Source organism: Parasteatoda tepidariorum, chromosome 6, assembly GCF_982258835.1.
Source record: "Parasteatoda tepidariorum strain Cologne lab strain chromosome 6, Ptep-v5.0, whole genome shotgun sequence".
NCBI classification, from domain to species: Eukaryota; Metazoa; Arthropoda; class Arachnida; order Araneae; family Theridiidae; genus Parasteatoda; species Parasteatoda tepidariorum.
This window is the reverse complement of record NC_141760.1, coordinates 90,839,812-90,858,178: the sequence shown is the minus strand read 5'-3', so window position 1 is coordinate 90,858,178 and position 18,367 is coordinate 90,839,812. Positions and strand designations below refer to the sequence as shown.

General features: G+C 25.8%; 1 protein-coding gene across 1 annotated transcript in view; it reads right to left on the bottom strand.

Annotated features, from left to right (window-relative positions):
• The window catches only part of LOC107443661 (toll-like receptor Tollo), a 138,427-nt gene extending 125,970 nt beyond the window's left edge, over nt 1-12,457 (bottom strand). The window contains exon 1 of the mRNA XM_016057604.4: nt 12,240-12,457. The gene's annotated coding sequence lies outside the window, so the exon portion shown is untranslated. The remainder of the gene's footprint in view (nt 1-12,239) is intronic.
• Between the last annotated feature and the right edge of the window lie 5,910 nt (nt 12,458-18,367).

Sequence of the window (18,367 nt, the reverse complement as noted above, 5' to 3'; positions counted from 1 at the left end):
TTTAATGACGCTTACTAATTTTAATTTTACAGTTACATATTAATTTTAATGACACAATTTTATTCGACTTATGCAATTTAATAGTTTACCGAGGAAAAATTTATATTTTTATGAAACTGCAAAAGCATAAAAAGTGTATCAAAAAATTTTTTTTTGACTTTTCTCTTCAATTATTACACATTTCTCGAGGTAATAAAACTAAAGAGCCTGGAAATTCTGTTTCTGAGAGGAAACAACACTTGTACAGATATATTTCAGTGGAAAATAAATTTGCATAGTTGTGGTTACAAATGTATTAGAATATAGACGTTAAATTTATTTTTGCCACAACCATTCAAAATTTGTTTCAAAGTTTTCAGGAAGTCAAAGAAGTTTTCAAAATTTGTGAAAAAAGGATAGACAAAAATACCAGAAGATTGTAAGATTTACCGTGTTTCTGGCTCTATGGGGACAAGGAAAAACCCGGTAACTTATACCAAGTTGCTTTGATGATGATTTTGGTAAAATTAACAATAAAACATGGTTTTATAATATATGATAAAATTTTGTAAATGCGGCAAAATTTGATAATTTTATAACGATAGCTCAGCATGGCAAAAAGCCATTTTTTCACTTAAAATTACTTTTCCGTTTGTATTTTTTACTAAATGCGTGGCAATAAGAACTGTAACTTTGAAAACTGGAATTTCAGGTAAATTATTTCCATATGACCAGAGAAAATAACAAGTGAATAATTTAAATATTATATATTTTGATTTTAATTACCTGAATTACGGTTTTTTAACAAGAAATAAAATTGCCATACCAGAATGTTTTTTTCCATGTTCTTCTACTGCAAATATTCAGATAAGTCTTATTTTGATATGTTACAGTAAATTTGCAAAACTAATTTTTATTTCAGTAATGAAGATCTAAACGTTTCTACCATTGAATAATTTTCCATTAGCTTTTTTTCACCTTTACCGTTCCGTTCAATTAAAACCAGCTTAACATAAAAACCAAGAAAAAAAGCTTTACTATTTTATGTAAATTTTTTACTAGTTTTTTTTTCTGACACTGACAGCGATGATTGATTTCACCTCAACGTATGAAAATGCTCCAAAAGTTTTGTCTTTTACGCAAGAAATAAGCGGGAAAGAAGATGTATTAAAAAAGCAGATACGGTGAAAAGAAAACAGAAAAAAAAACTATATTGGGTAATTTTTCGTTTTCTTTTGTGTATTCTTTATTCAACAAACAAACGATCTATTAAAGAAAGCAAAATACAAACTAAGAAAAAAAAATATCTTCCAAATGACGAACAGTTAAAAAATGCCCGGGGAAATTGAATCGATGAAGTAATCATCGTTGGATGCCCGCTTTATATTTTTCTTGTACTGATGACGCTTTGTAAACGACGTCATTTCAGCGTTTTCTATTTTTATTGAGTTCGTTATCCATAAAGTCAGTGACATTGTGAGAGATATCTTTTAATTAACGTCATAACACCGATTCTCCGGCAATCATTAAAAAAGTTAAGTGTCATGCAATATCACGATAAGGTTACTAGGCCGTTGACTATCTTTAGAAACTGGTAATTGAATTTGGTTTATTTGATAAGCGCTTAAAATATGAAAATAGACAAAGGTAGTGGAAAGGCTTAAAGGAATATGTATATATATATATATATATATATATATATATATATATATATATATATATATATATATATATATATATATATATATATATATATATATATATATATATATATATATATATATATATACATATATATATATATATATATATATATACATATATATATATATATATATATATATATACATATATATATATATATATATATATATATATACATATATATATATATATATATATATACTTTTGTCTATTTTTACAGATCATGCTATTTCGACTGCTTAAAAAATGAAGAAAAAAAAATTATGTAATTTGCAAATCAGAGAACGCGGCTCACATTTAACGACTTTTAAACTTGCTTGATGTTTGATGTGATTAGTACCTGTTATACACTTTGTGAAGCTAATGTTTACTGTAACAGCTCTTTATAGGACAGAGGTGTCGAGCAGTTAAAGAATGATCATCATGCGCATTGGGGAAACATAATTAATCATTGTATGATTATCATTGATTTTCGTTGTTGACGTTTTTTTTTTAAATTTTGATCCTCATTGATTGACCCTCATTGAACAACCAGGGACGTAACAACAAATTTATAAATTACCACTTCATACTTCATAAATTACCACCATTTCTTACATTGCCACTGTTTCTAAAAAGCTAAAGTTACCATTACCCTGTCACTGCAATTACTATGATTTCTATAAGGAATGCAGAAGTTTCGAAGCCTGTCGGCGCAACTCGCTCTTTTCTCGTTCATGGTTTAATATTTCATTCAGATTTCGGTTAACCGATAGCGTTAGTTTTCTATATTTCTACTAATTATAGCAGCACATTTTGCAACATTTCGTACTTCTTTTCAGAGCTCAAGACTTTGTGCGTAAAAAGTGTGCTGAATGTTTCTAAAAAGTCAATAATTATATAATATTATTAAATAAGCTTTTTCATGAAATAAACGCGCAGCACAGTGAGAATAGTACGACGAATTAAAACTAGGCCTAACAGAGCACACTCGAATTGAGGTTATACATTTTGAACCTTCTTTTGAAAACTTTTCTTCATTGACAGAAAATGTATGAGCGTTGGTAACGCAGAATTAAAAAGTAATCTTCTAATATTTCATTTTAATATAAAAAATTTGTGAGCATTAAATTCAAAATGTATAACTGAATTTCATAATTCAAAAACTTATGATAAAAATTTACAAAAATTCAATGATTTTTCAGTGTTATAATGTAAGACAAACTCATTGTTTACAAGCTTAATCTACTGAAATATTTAGTTTTCATTTTTTAAAATAAATGTCTTTAGCAGATTATCTACTTACGTAGAGATATTGTTAATCATATTGAAAAGTAAAAGCATAATATGATTTTGGACACTTTCACTCCAGGAGAAACGTAAAAGAGGATAAACGTTTTGCGCATCACAAGTGATTATTATGCCATAACTGTATTATGGTAATTTTTGTGAAACTATTTTTATCTCAAATTAATGTTCCGAAAATCTCTAAGAATGTATTTCATATGGAAGTGCTTCTACATTTCGCTCAGTATAAAAATACAGAGTATATTACCTAAAGGTGGAAGGATTCCATTCTTATTTAAGCATCATTATCAAACTTATTCTTAAATTTAATAATTCGAAAATCGTTCTCGTTTAGCGAAGAGAGAAAAAATAATAATTTGGTTTCTGTCGTTTTCAGCTAAGAAAATATCCTTTTCAGACGATTTTCTGAGAAACGTTTGATTTCTTTTAGATTCAGTCTTAAAATTAGTATATTTTAGAAAAATGAAATAGTTTTTGAAGCACTATTGAATTGCCCAAAAATGAATTATATTTAAAATAAAACGGATATTTTTGAAATCACGACTATAAATAACTGTCAAAATCCTGATAATTCTTAATTTTTTTGATGTTTATGGATTTTCAGTTAACAATTTTTAATTTTAATTCATTAATTATGATTTCATTAATAACAATTTATTTCATTCTGATATACTGAAAGTTAGAGACTATAGCTCTTCAGATATACAAAGTTACTTTAGCTTCCTTAACACCACCAATTAAAGTTATCGGAGTGTAAGTAAACCTGATATATGAAAGTAAGTTTTAAAAATAATTAAATACCTCAAACTGAACATTTTTATGTTTTCAATGATTTAGCGCTTTTAATATATTTGTAAAAGTAGATTTGAAATAATTTTATTTATAAAATAAAAATTTTATTTATAAAAAATTAGAATTCAAAATATTTCTTTCTCACCTTAATATTAAGTTTAAGATAATTATTTCCTGATTGTGCTTCCATATATATTGAAACTTCATGTTACGCATGAAAATTTTTGTACTATTATTCTTTGCTATTATTCTTCAGAAAATCTTCCTAATTTATTTCTAGTCATTTGAACATATAAAGCTTATTTTATGATAAAATGAATTATTATAAAATTTAATTATTTGAAATAAACTTTTTTTTAAAATTTGTTTTGAAAACAAATAAAGTATAATATTAAGTCAAGTGAATTTATAATTAAAAGTATTTAAACTTAATAAATAAAAATAAATCAGACTTCCTTTTGTCAAACATTCAAAGAAGAAAATGTAAGGAACAGTTTCTTTTTTATTTAATACCTTGCAAAATTATGTATAAGAATAATCAATTATTAAAATCTTGAAAATTATACGATGGTTATTAATTTTTTTGCAATGGTTAAAATAAAAAACAATAAATGTTTTAATAACTATATCAATCAACAAAGGGAAGTTTAAACGTCTAACATGATGAGCATGGTTTTTTAGGAAGAAATTTTGAAGAAATTTATTTCAAAAACAAAGGTGACATAAATATGCAATAACCTTTATTATGTGTAAACATTTTTAAGATAACTGATTGAAAGTTTTTCAAGAATTTGATGTGTGAATTTCATAAAATATGTTGGATATATCAGACATCTGATATATCAAACAACAGATATATCAGAATGATAAATCAAACAGCTTTTTAAAATATGACATCTGAAAAATAACACTTTGAAACTCTCCTTATATTCTTAAAAGGCATCTCAAAGTGCTCGAAAAATATATATTTGTGCATTTTTTAATATATGAAGCAGGAATACATCTTTTTATTTAGTTGCAAAAATAATAATATAAGCTGACTAACTTTAAAGCTAATAAGATATGATAAAAACTGGTGAGATAGAGCAGTCTACGAACTGATAAAATTCAATAAATGAAAAGAAATGAATGTAAGCACTTTCGCTTTTCTTAAAGTTTTTAAAAAAGTTCTTTTTCTTCCAACTAATATATTATTTTATTGAATAACCGTCGTTGAACAGCCGGTCCAATTTTAAGTTTACGACTACCAATGTTCAACTCCATAGCCTAGAATTTTGATCCCAATCCAAAAAAAAAGAGAAATGCATTGGGAGAAGTTTTGCTTTCATTCAGAATTCTTTTGATGGAACTAACCCGCATTTGCGTTATATGGAGAGAAAAAACACGAAAACTCCCCCATGTATAGCAAAGAGGACTCTAACCATGATCCGTCTACCACTGAGAATATTTTACGTCAGCACCGTGGTTGATGCGAGCCGGGTGTGGAATTCGTATCGGCCATTCATTGCTGGGATTTGAACCGGATCACCGCATTGAAAGGCGAGCGCTCTATTACCTGATCCACCACGACTCAACAAATATAGCATTTTATTTTATAACCGTTGTTGACCAGCTGATCCAATTTTATGGCTTTACGACAACTAATTTTCATCTCCGTAAAATAATTTTGAACCAAACCTAAAAGACAAGGGAACAATTGGTATTGGGAGAAATTTGCCTTCATCGAGGACTTTTTTATGGAGCTAACCCGCATTTGCGTTACATGGAGGGAAAGACCACGAGAACCTCTCACGGTAAGCCTGGTGGCAAAGGGACTAACAAATATAGTATGGACAGAAGCTGAAGTAAAGTGCGGTAAGGCTTAGATAGGGCTTTCTACAAACAGTCGAAACAGGAAATAAATTTAATTTAATGGGCTATACTTTTTCAGTGAAAAAATAATAATGCGGACTACAACTAAATCCAAAATTAGCAAGATCAGACTGAATTAAACTAGTCCAAATGGGAAATAAATTTTATGAAATGATGTATCATCTTTCTTTTGTTGCAAAAAAAGTATGGTTTAGTGCTAAATTTAAAACTAGCAACGGTATATAAATTTCCATAAGTGGAAATCAATTGAATAAAATGAGAATGTACCATCCTGTTTTTTTTCTTTTTTTGTTTTTTATACAAATAAAAGCTGCCAAAAAATGTAAAATTCAGACTGCCCAAAAATTGAGAAAAGTGGAAAGAATTTGTAATGTAAATGCCATCTTCATTTTTGTCGCACACGGATTATCCGGATAGTACGGATAATCCGTGACATACGGATATACGGATAACATCTAAATTCAAAATTAGTACGATAGGATTGATTTTGAATTGTAGAAAGAGGAAATACATTTACCGAAATATACAAGTATTTTTAGATAAAAGCAGAAAAATTAAATAGTAGTAAATATCTGAGCGAATTATTTTTAACACGTCTAAAAACAATTGAATCAACAATATAAACCAAATAATAAAAAATAGCTTCAAGCAAAACGATTTCAAATTTAGGCCTTCAAAATTTCATTGAATAATACTAGAAACTATACTATAACGTAAAGAAAAAATATTAAATAACCATTTTCAATGTTAACTAGTAAGATTGGTTTTTATGTAATCTTAAGCTCCTATTACATTAAAATTGAAAACTTTAAAATTTTAATTATCTTAGTCAATAAATCTAATAGTTTAATCTTAAATATAAATTGTTTAATAAGCCAGAAAATTAAACTTGATTGTGTTAAAAAATTTAGATTCATATAAACCCTTATTTTAAATGATAACTTGCGTGCTTTAAAACATTTAAACTGGATTTATGCTTTCCGCATTTCAATTAATCCCTATTGAAAACCAAAAGAAAACGTAAGTTTGAAAAACCCATATCATAATAATATTCTGTAGTTACAAAAGAGAAAATGTATACCTTTTTCATTTCTGATTATAGAGTTCTAAAATTAGCATCTGATTCTAAAGTCAAATTTACCCTTCCTTTTGATTGTCACGAACAACCAGCCGCAAAATGTAGAATTTTATTACAGAAAACCACGCGATACCATCAATATTTATACCATACTAAATATGAACGAAACAAAGAAGAACAATTATTACACGATCCATACCTCATTAAATAATCTTGACATAATTGTAGTTCCTTAACTTAACTTAAATGGCTTAAACTAAGAAACGTAGTTTCTACCATGTATTGGGAATGATTTAGCGCACATTTTGTTCCGAAATTAGGATTAAACAAATGTTTGAGTACTTTAATTTGCATCAGGAATGAATAATTTAATGTTTACATTTCCCTAAATAATAAATTAAGTAATGTAGAAATTTTACTGTGAAGTGAGTTTACTCTTAACATGTTATGAATAAACAATAAATAATTAGAAAAAAATTATAATTATAAATTAAATTATGAGGATCTAGTTTCAAATAGAAGGAAATTTTGTATCTCCATTACAAAAAATTATGTATATTGAAAGCAGATTTTTTTTTAACTTTTTAATATTATGTGTTCATAGCACAACTAATTTAAATAACTTTTATCCCCTACTTTTAAAAAATGGATTCCTTTGAATCAAAATATCAGCCAATAAACCAGTAAATTAGGTCATAAAATGCTCAATCTTTTTATAAAAATTATATTCAAATATAAGACTAGTTTTAGAAACAATAAACTATTAATTTTGAAGTTGCTGTTGTTTACGATTAATCGTTTAGTATTAATTGCAATTGTTTACTGTAAATAAGCTGGATGCATATCTAAATAAGGGCTAAGGTCCCGCAGTTGATTACGGTGTCGCTCACGCTAGTCATTGGAGAGCTAGAGGTTGTGAGTTCGATTCTAACAGCTGACGTGTATATGCAGCTTTGCATTAACTCTGTAATGAATTAAAATCCTCTCATTGGTAGGGTATGGAAGCTTAGAGAAACGGGTACGAACTCAGACGCTTTCCACGTCATCTGACCAGGGTCAAAATGACGTGGCATTTTGACCCTACCATGGCCGTTAAAGGAAAGTGCCCTTAAAATTGGGCTAGGTGCTTGACCATGGTTGGGGGACGACGCATAAAAAATATTGTACATATAGATATTTAAATCAACACATTTTAAACATCTGAAATCATGGAATTAAAATATAAAACAAGAATTAATATGTTTAAGTAATTTCTTCAAAATTTACAGCACGTCTATAGTTACAGTTAAAAAATGAATGTTTTTTCAAGAGTTTTTAATTACTGTATATTAACGGAAATTTTTCGATCAGTATACTTCATCGTTTCTTAGCATCATGAAATTAATTTTTGAAATTCTTAAAAATACAACTTTGGACACAAAATGCAATATATTCAAATTGTTGAAAAATAAATTGTTAATAAATAATTGAAAACAAGTACAAGTGCAAACACATCGAGCTTAAAAAAATTAATGTTTGTGAAATGTGTTTAGAAATTATTGAAATAAAAACAAAACTCATTGAATTTATTTTCACTTAAATCAAGTATTAAATTGTTCAAAATATTGTACAAGTAACCATATAACATTAGTATTTGAAGTAATTTTAGATTTTGTATAAAAAGTTACATAATGCTGCACTTTTTAACAAACTACAAAAAATCTTTATTTCCTTCTAAAGATTTAATTTCACGCAAATGCCTTCCAAAAATATAATTTACTTGACTCAAAAATTAGTATATAAGCACAAGTATAATTTTTGGAATGCAAATGAAGTATAATGTAAAACTAATTAAATACTTACGACTTTAACTGGTTTAGTAAAGGAATTGCATACAAACAGCAAATATATAAGATGTTTTTTGTTAAATCTCTATTGCAGTCACAAAAATGGTAATTTCTAAGAGCATTTCTTTTCTGTATAAAGTTTACTTGCAAAATATTTTTTTAAGGAAAAACGTATTCTTTTCCTGGAAAGTATATAAGTCTGGAAACATATTTCGACAGAAATGTTTGTCAAGGCAAATATAAAAGCAGAAACATAAGCTATATTGAGAATGCTTTTTCTTATTACATAACTCGAAATTCTGAAAAACACTACACATTATTCATTTGATAAGAATCTACGACACTTTCTGTAGAAATTCTGAGCATTATATTAAAAAAAATCACTTCTATAAAGACAATATTTCATATTTATATAATATAATTCTTTTTTTTATATGAACAGAAATTTATAAATTTTTAATGCAAAAGTGTTTTATCAAATTCGGTTTGAGAGAAGTATAAATTTTTGAATATAAATCACTTTATTAGCAAAAAACAGTATTTATGGTTATTTATTCCTTAACATGAATTAAATAACATGGCATGATTAATCACTCGTATTTCCTTTCCTTTATCAGTAAAATTTGAAGAAAAAAAATGCAGGAAAGAAATTATCGTACGCGCTAAAAAAAAACTATTATTAAATTAAAATTATCCCATTTTTCCCATTGACTAACTTGGGGAAACTGTTCTTTTTTATTTAAAAAAAACGAACATTAGAGAAAATCATCGGCACTTGTTTTTCGATATTTAAAATTTATTTTAAGGGTCCCAAATGCCGTAACAAAATTGTGGTTAAATGATTTTATTTGATTGAAAAATTATGCAGCATTATATGGAAAATTACAGAAGAAATATGAAAATTTTCTAACGTTTGTAAAATATCATCAATTATATATAGTACAATATAGTATAATATGATATTTATATCTAACATTCACAATATTTAACTTTAAAACGCGAATTTAGGACAAAAACATTGCTATGATTTTTAAGCTTTGATTTGGCTTAAATCTGAACCAAAAGTCTGAAGTAAAATTAACTCAAATCTAAGCCAAAATAGCGTTACAATAAAATTAAGAAAAAAATTAAAGATTCTCCATGTTTTATTGATCCCCAGAAAAAAAAAGCAATGCGGGTTATTCGAAGCTGTTTTAATTTAAACCTTTTCTATTTAACTTCGTGTTTACATTTTGAAAAGCTATAAGTTTAAAAATTAGGATAGGAATTCTATTCGTTTGAGTGACAAACTCTTTAATTTTGCATATCTTTACATTAAAAAAAATTTTTTTTTTTTTACTTTGCAAATATTTTTTGTTGGATTGATACTTTAGCGAGAACTTATTTGAAACTTACTATTTTCAACATTTCAAAATTTAATTGTTCCAGTTGTATTCCTTATTGCACATTTGGCGAAATTTTTATAATCATTTACAAAGATTTTCCCCCAAATGTACATTTTTAGAGTTACATTCAGCAACCAAAGTCAGCTAAACAAAAACGCTTAAGCATTTATTTCATTACCAAAAACACTATTTTAATGAAATTGAAATTCTTAATAGCCAATGGGTCTTCATGTCCCGTCCTTGTAAGTATTCAAAAAATATATTCAAAATGTATTCAGAAATTTGTAGACCAATTATTGGAGCAAATGGAAATTTTGAAATGATTTTAAAATTTTATAACTAGTTTTGTTTTGTGTCATGCGCTGGTAGAAGAAAAATATATTGTACCTTAATTTTGCATATTTGAGCACTTAACTTTCGTATTACCCTTATGAGTATTGTGATAATGAGAGCCTAATATTCCAAGGTGCTTAAAATAGGTACTTAGTTGATGGATTTCTTACCGTCCTTCGAAACGTACTCATATATCACCCTTACAGTACTCTTATATACAATATACTTCAAATATATACTTCAAATATACAATAATTATTTTTTTTATTGTTCATTATATATTTACACATTTTCATTAGATTAGGTGTTATGAAGAATATCATCTTCATAACATTAGACCGATGATTTCATAATATTAGATTTACCTTAACCTGTGTTAGTGACTCACTAAAAGAACTATAGAAAGAAGAAAGTTAGTGTGACTCACTAAAAGAACTATAGAAAGAAGAAAGTTAGTGTGACTCACTAAAAGTACTATAGAAGGAAGAAAATTAGTGTGATTTATTAAAAAAACTGTAGATATGTCATCATTTAAAATGTGATGAAAGAAATTTACCATTATACTTAAATTGATGAAATTATGTTTAGTTCCATTACATTACTTCGTGTTGGGTTTCCATTATTAAAGCTTATAGAAATAAAATAAGAAATAATATTTCTATGTATTTTTTTTTATCAAAATTGGCTTATATATTTCATCACTAATCAATTTCTATTACCATATGCTAAATGTTAAGAAGATATTTAAGTTGGAGTAATAGATTGATGGTATATAACATTTTAGAAAATGTATTATTTCAAAAAAAATTATATGAAAAAATTTGAATATTCTGCATAAAAGGTTTGAAGAACATATGAAATAGTATTGAGCAAATGTGACTTCTCAGTAAAATGTGTATCTCTGTATTTTGTATATTTTAAAAACAAGGTAAATTGTTTATTCCTTATTTCTTTTAGTTTTCTTCATGTATGCAAAATAGCATTTCTGCAACCATCAAGCTTAAAAAATCAAGTTTTTTTTTGTTTGAAACAAAGCACAATGAAAGGAATTCGAAACTTATAAAAAATTAAAATTTTATAATATCATATTTCAAAGTAATTTTGTCTTTTTCTCAAAATGAAAGTAAAAATCAAACTCATTTGAAGTTGTTTTAATGTTTTTCCTCCCTTTTCAATGTAATAAATATTCTTAGTTTCATCTTACAATATTATTCTGTAAAGTTTTAAAGCTATAAGTTATACATAAATATTGCAGAGTTTTTCTGTTTTCCAAATATGATAAAATAAATTTTCCTTAAGGAGAAAGAATGAGAATAAACCTTCGAAAAAGCGTAAAGTAAATTCAATGTTGTTACTCGTAAAAAATCAACAAATGTTATACAGTTACAATGCTAACTAAAATATCCTGATACTATTTTATATTTTTTTAAATTATTTATAGTTATTTCATATATATTTATTTCATTTTTTTAATTTTTAGATGTTGTAATTTTATGTTAACTTGGGATATATAAAAAATAGCTATTCTTGGTTTCATAGAATTAATTACTTTATTCACCAATTCCAAAATATCTGCTCAATTATTAAATATTACGAATATGCTTAGTTGTTTAAAGTTATCGTGCTTTAAATTATATTAAGAAAACTGCTTTTTAAAGGAAAAATAAAATTATAATTAAGTAAAATTTTTTTCTAATTAATTCATTTTTCTAATCATACGTAAGCAATTCCCTCCCAAAGTTAAATAAAAAAAGTTCACCTTAACTAAAACACACCCCAACAATGTTGATCTCCTATTTTAAATCCCGCAGTCTTTAAGAAATGAAAGCAACTGGCTTCATATTAGAAAAAGATATACAATTTCCATTTGTTTTGAAATGCAATCATAAGATACAGTCAATAATCCCTTTCTCCTAAATTAGCATATCTATGAAAACATACTTTAAAGTATTTACGAACTAAAAAGTTTAAAATATTACTTACATTTCAAATTTTTTCTTCAAAACAGCACACGTGCTATTCAAAAACAAACTTTACGTCAGATCTAATAGTTCCCACAAAACCATAAACACGATCTAAATTAGAATCCACTTTTTAATATAGTCCGAGAGTAGAACAATAAATGTTCGGGAAAGTAAGAATGTTCCGGATAAGTCCCCTGGAAAAAACAGGTAGATACGACGTTCAGATTTTGAATGTCCAGTCTCCGGGAAACATGCCTCAATTTATGGTAAGGGATCGTATCGCCACCTAACGGCTGTTTCACAGGGAGAGAAACCAAACACAGGATCCGCTCTTCTGTCTTGTCTGTTTCTGTTCTAAGCTCCGTCGAGTAACAGCAAAAATTGTTGTAGACAAAAGCGACAAAACAAAGTTTGAACTAGCGTAAGAAGAACGATAAAGTCAAGAGCTATATTTTATGAAACCCTAAATTGAAGTGAAATACTTCGATATTTATATACCGTTAATTAAAACATTAAGCATTCCTAATTTAATTATGATAACAGTAAGTTACCATTTCTTAACGGAATATATTAATACTAAATTTTAAAAAAAAGCCTTAGAAATTAATAATTAATACTAAGGTAACAATAGCTTTGAAAAAATAGTCGTGATATCTTTGAATGTTTATGATTTGAGTTACACATTTAAGTTTAAATTGAAAGTGAAACTTGCAATATTTAAATATCATTTTAGTAAAAGTAAGATAATTTAATTTCTTCGTTAATGAACATTTATTACTACTAACATGAAAGAGTAAAAAGTTTGTTTAAAAATAAATTAATTAATTTATGCTTCATTTAGTCAAAATTAAATTCATAAAGTTAATAACTTAAAAGATTCAAGCACACTACAAATTTTTAGTTAACTTAAAAATAGCCTATATTGCTATTTTGAGTAACATTTAAGTATTTATTAGACGTTACTTCAACTCTGTTAGAAGTTATAGCTCACAGAAAAAAATATGCTCACATTATATTGAAAACAATAATGATATGCAAAACTAGAAACAATGTATAATTCATTTATTCATAATTTAGTAATAAATAAAATAGTTTACGCTTTTTTTAGCTAACAATAAAGTCATAAGTTTAAGATTAAAAAAAAGATTCAAGCATGCAACAAATGTTTAGTTAACTTTAAAATATCATATATTGTAGTTTTAAATAACTTTTCAGTATTTAAAACTACAATATAGGATATTTTAAAGTCATTTTAAAGTCACTGTAGTAACTCCGTCTAAGGATATTGCTAATGGAAAAAATACTCTCAAATTACATTGAAAACATTAATAATAATATCCGAAATCGAAATTTAATTTATTATTTTAGAATTTAGAAATAATAAAGATAATTTATGGTTCCTTTAGCTAACAATAAATTCCTCAAATTAATAATCAGCGAAAAATAACTAAATGATTCAAGCACAGAGCAAATGTTTAGTTTAATTAACGTTTAAACACCTTATATTGTAGTTTTAAATAACTTTTCTGTATTTATTAGACATTGTTTTAACTCTGTTTGAAACTATTGCTCATAGAAAAAAATACGGTCATATTTTATAGAAACCAATAAAATTATATAAACTTGGAAACTAAATGTAATTCATTATTTCATAGTTTAGCAAAATATTATAGTTCGATATTTTAAGTCATGTTGCTAGAATATCATCGATTCATTTTCCAAAAAAAGGGCTTCAGAATTTAAAAATAAGTTTTTATATATTATTTTAGATTTAAGAGATTAAATTAATTCTAATGGTTAACTGTAGTTAATTGAAAAACTATGCATTAAAACTATTCATCACGTCGCTTAAAAAAATATGAATTCATCTTCTTTTTAACAAAGAAAGATATTGTATTTTCTGTTCAAAATCTATTTATTGAAAAAAAAAATATAAAACAATTATTTTAATTATGTTTGTATGACTTTTATACAACTTTGTATTTAAGTTTTTTTTAAAAAAGTTTCAGCGTTTATATACTGAACTTTAATAATCAGTAATACTTTAATACGACATTCCATAAAAATATAAATTTAAAAATAATTATGTTTGATTAAATTGCATTTAATGATTATTATGATATAATGATTAAAATATTAATATGTAAATTCTTTTAAATATGTTTCATTCTGTTTGAAAAACTTTCCATTCATTTAATTTTATATATAAAAAAGAAACTGTGTGCTTTTTTTCCCATTAATTTTTATTAAAATCCTTAATTTGCTTCTAACTTTAATTTAATTTTCGTTCTAACATTTTATTATAACTTTAACTACATTAGATAAAAAATATTTTTTATAATGATCAACATATATTTTTAATTAACGGAAGGAAATCATAGCATATGCAAGGAATTTAATATTGCTTTTCATTCTTTTTCTGTAACTCGTTATGAAACAAATTATTGTATATAACTTTTATATATATTATACTATATATAAATATATATAAAATATATAATAATATATATAAAATATTTAATATATATTATATATTTAATATATATTATATTAAATATATATATTATTAGTTACGTAACTTTATATAAATGTATTGCTTTAAAATGAATTTTAGAGCTATATAGATATTTTAAACAATTAAAAAACTTAAAGTAAAAAGAAGTTTTTTTTGTAATTTAAATTTTAATTGCAGTTTTAGGAAGTTATTGCATGAGGCGAAATTAATTCTTAGAATCTAGATCAATTAATAACATAATAAACTAATAAACTAAATACATTAAAAAAAAGCAACTTGAAAATTTTAATCGTTCTCTTAAATAAATAAAAAAAAATATATGGTTCGTTTAAAATTAGTATAAAAGTAAAGTATCCAAATTCAAATAAATAACAATAATAATAAAATCGTAAACTTGAACAACACTGAATAAAAAACTCTATGTAAATATGTTTAATACTACACAAAAAATTTTAAGAACTGGGATTATTTTAAATTTAAAAACAAATACTATCATAATAATTTACTGATTTTCAAAAAGTTAATTTAATATTTAATAAGAAAATACACAAAAAAATATTATAAAAAGAAACAAAAAACAGAAATATTTATATTTTATTTTCTCGAAATAAATTATTTAATGAAAATTTATTGCAGAAAATTAAAATTATTCCTTATTATGTCCAACACTGTACATTTTCATTTTGAAAATAGAATATGCAAAACAAACGAAGAAAATATGGGAAATTCAGATATCAAATAGGGAATTAATTATTAAAAATATAAAAAGACAATTGTAATCTTTAATAAATACATGTAGCAAATGTTGATCAAAACTAATTTGCATACACTCTAAAAAATACTCGTTTGTTCTGACGCCAAAACGGATTTTCAGCATTTTTTGCATTAATTACAAACGAATTAAAACCGTAAGTTGAATTGCAAATTTTTGTCAGTTTTATGTAATATAACCTTACCTTACCGGCAATAATTTCATGTTTATTTTCTATACTTTCCCTAACTTTTTAGCTATTACTTTACAGTTTTGAACGTCGTAAAAACAAAACTGCGATTCAACTTTATTGCCAAATTGATAACATATTTAGACGAATCTATCTCAGCCATAATTTCTTCATAATAAAACTCTTGAGAAACAGTGACTCAGAGGACCGAGTGCACGCCTTCCAAAGAAATATCCCAGGTTCGAATCCCAGCCACAACTGATCGAAACAAATTCTGTCGACATAAAAATTTCCCATCCGGTGCGAATACAGATTTACTTATTAACTTTCACAGAGAAAAATTATTCTCAAATGGTAAGAGTCTATTATGACAACAGGTTTATTTTTGCTGTATAAAATTAGTTTTGTTACGGTAAAAAGCCAGTCTGATTACAGATTTACTTCAGAATTTTTTAAGGAAACGCTTTATTATTGAATCATAATAGTCTTTTGATTACTACGGATACGAATTTAACGTTGAGACAACGATTTTTTGTAATATTTTACAGAATCAATTATTATTATTTTTTTTTAAATTTATTCATATTCATAAAACATTATTTTATTTTAACCAAACTTTAACATACTTTCAGATAACTAAGTTGTCAGCTCCTCATTTCAATGATCCCCTGAAAGCAACATTGTCTCTCTACTAGTATTAGATGTTCTCTTCTCTAAGAGGTTAAAGGATTTAACAAGGTTACAAAGGTTACTCAGAGGAAGACCTCATCTTTCCCTTGACATCAGAAGGTTGCGTGTGTTGAAGGATAGAATAGAATCTTAAGCATAATAAATCTTATGAAATATTTGTGTACTATAATATGATCGATTAGGATTTCTTTGCAAAGTTTCCTACATTTTTAAAACTGCATAGCAAAGTTTTCCTTACTTTTTGTACTAAAAAAGACGTAATCAAAATTAAATGTTTTCAATTATAATTACAGTCCCATTTCATGAGATAATATCATGATCATTTCAATAAATTCCTAGAGAGTTAGAAATTTCTTGGAAACAAATGGGTAAATAACAATTGATTTTATTGTTATTTCAAACAAAACAGTAGGATAACCTTTAATAAGATGGTATAGAATCTGTTTAACGTGTGAGAAACCTTTTATTAACTGTTTTCACCTAACAATCAGAGTTTTAGCGCACCAACTTCTCCAACCTAATAAAGCCAATAAGTTCCTTGCAGTAGAGTACATATTATAGCCGAATGGGCAAATCCGTTATTCTCATGACAGACAGAACGGGGGTTCGAGTCTAGCATTGATAACATAACATTTTCTCCATTACCTTCAACAGATGAAGACATTTTTAATGGCCGTTAACGAACTCCAATACCCTATTTCCTAACAAAAAGCCTAACCCCAATTCCCCAGTAAAATTTCTTTTTTATGGTTTTGAAACCATGCCAGCTGTAAGTGGTTAAAGAATCGTATAGTTTTGCATTCATGGCTTCCTGTAAACGGTTTTAAAACCATGAAGGTATAAAATGTTCTTTATTTAAAACTTACCGAATTGTTAGAGAACTGAGGCCGATTATTTTAAGCAATTTTAGAATTAAAATTTTAACAACGCATATTTTATGGATATTTTATTGGGGAACTGATAATGATTTAATTAAAAATACACAAATTTTTACGGCTGATTATTGTTTTTAAAATTGTAGTGAAGATAGTATATATTAAAATCTTTTATTCAAACAAATGCTCTGGCAAAATTTTACTTTTAATTTCATTTACTTATAAACGGGTTTCAAGTCATTTGGCATTTTTTTTTGGTTCAAATTGAATAGCTAATTTCCAAATTCTTTTTTCAATTCCTTTCCTTTGAATTGTCGTTATATTAATAGTTTTATTTAGCTTGAATACTATGTTATTCCCACAAATCTTTCATATGTTTTACGTGTTAATTTTATTAATTAAATAAGGTCGCGGATGTTACAACTTAATTAAAATAAACTAATTAAGTTTATTTGAAAGTGTACTACTCACACATTTAAATATTAAGCAAAACAAAAGTTTTACACAGAAGCAATTATTAGTTTATTAACAGGAATAAAATATTCGAAAAGTATTAACGCAATAACGTAAAGTTATCCCAAAAGGAAACACTTATTTTTTAACTCTAAACTTCTAAATTAAGAAGTGATATTAAAATTGATTTTTTAAGTAAAAGATGTGTATTATTTCTTCATCAGAACAAAAAAAATTGTCATATTGAGTTTTTAAAATAAAAGCACACACTTATTTGTGTGTAGCTTTCTCATATTTATCTTACACAAATTTAAGTTGATATTAAGTTGATCTGATTTTGCTACTCGCTTTATAGTCCCTTTTCAATGTTTTTTCTTTTTATTTTATTTTATTTTCTGATTTTACATGTTATTTTCACTTATTTTTACTTTTAGTGATCTATTTTATTTGTTGTTATCTTCATAAAAAATTTTTTTGAGTGCTCCTCACACTATTGTATTAATATATTTTGCTTTGGCTTTATTGATACAATATCAGAAAGCACTCTGTTTTGCGGATATAATCGTGCGGGCTGAAGATTAGATTATATCTTTTTTTTTCGGTTTTTTAAATAAAATTTCATCTTTTTATATATATATATATATATATATATATATATATATATATATATATA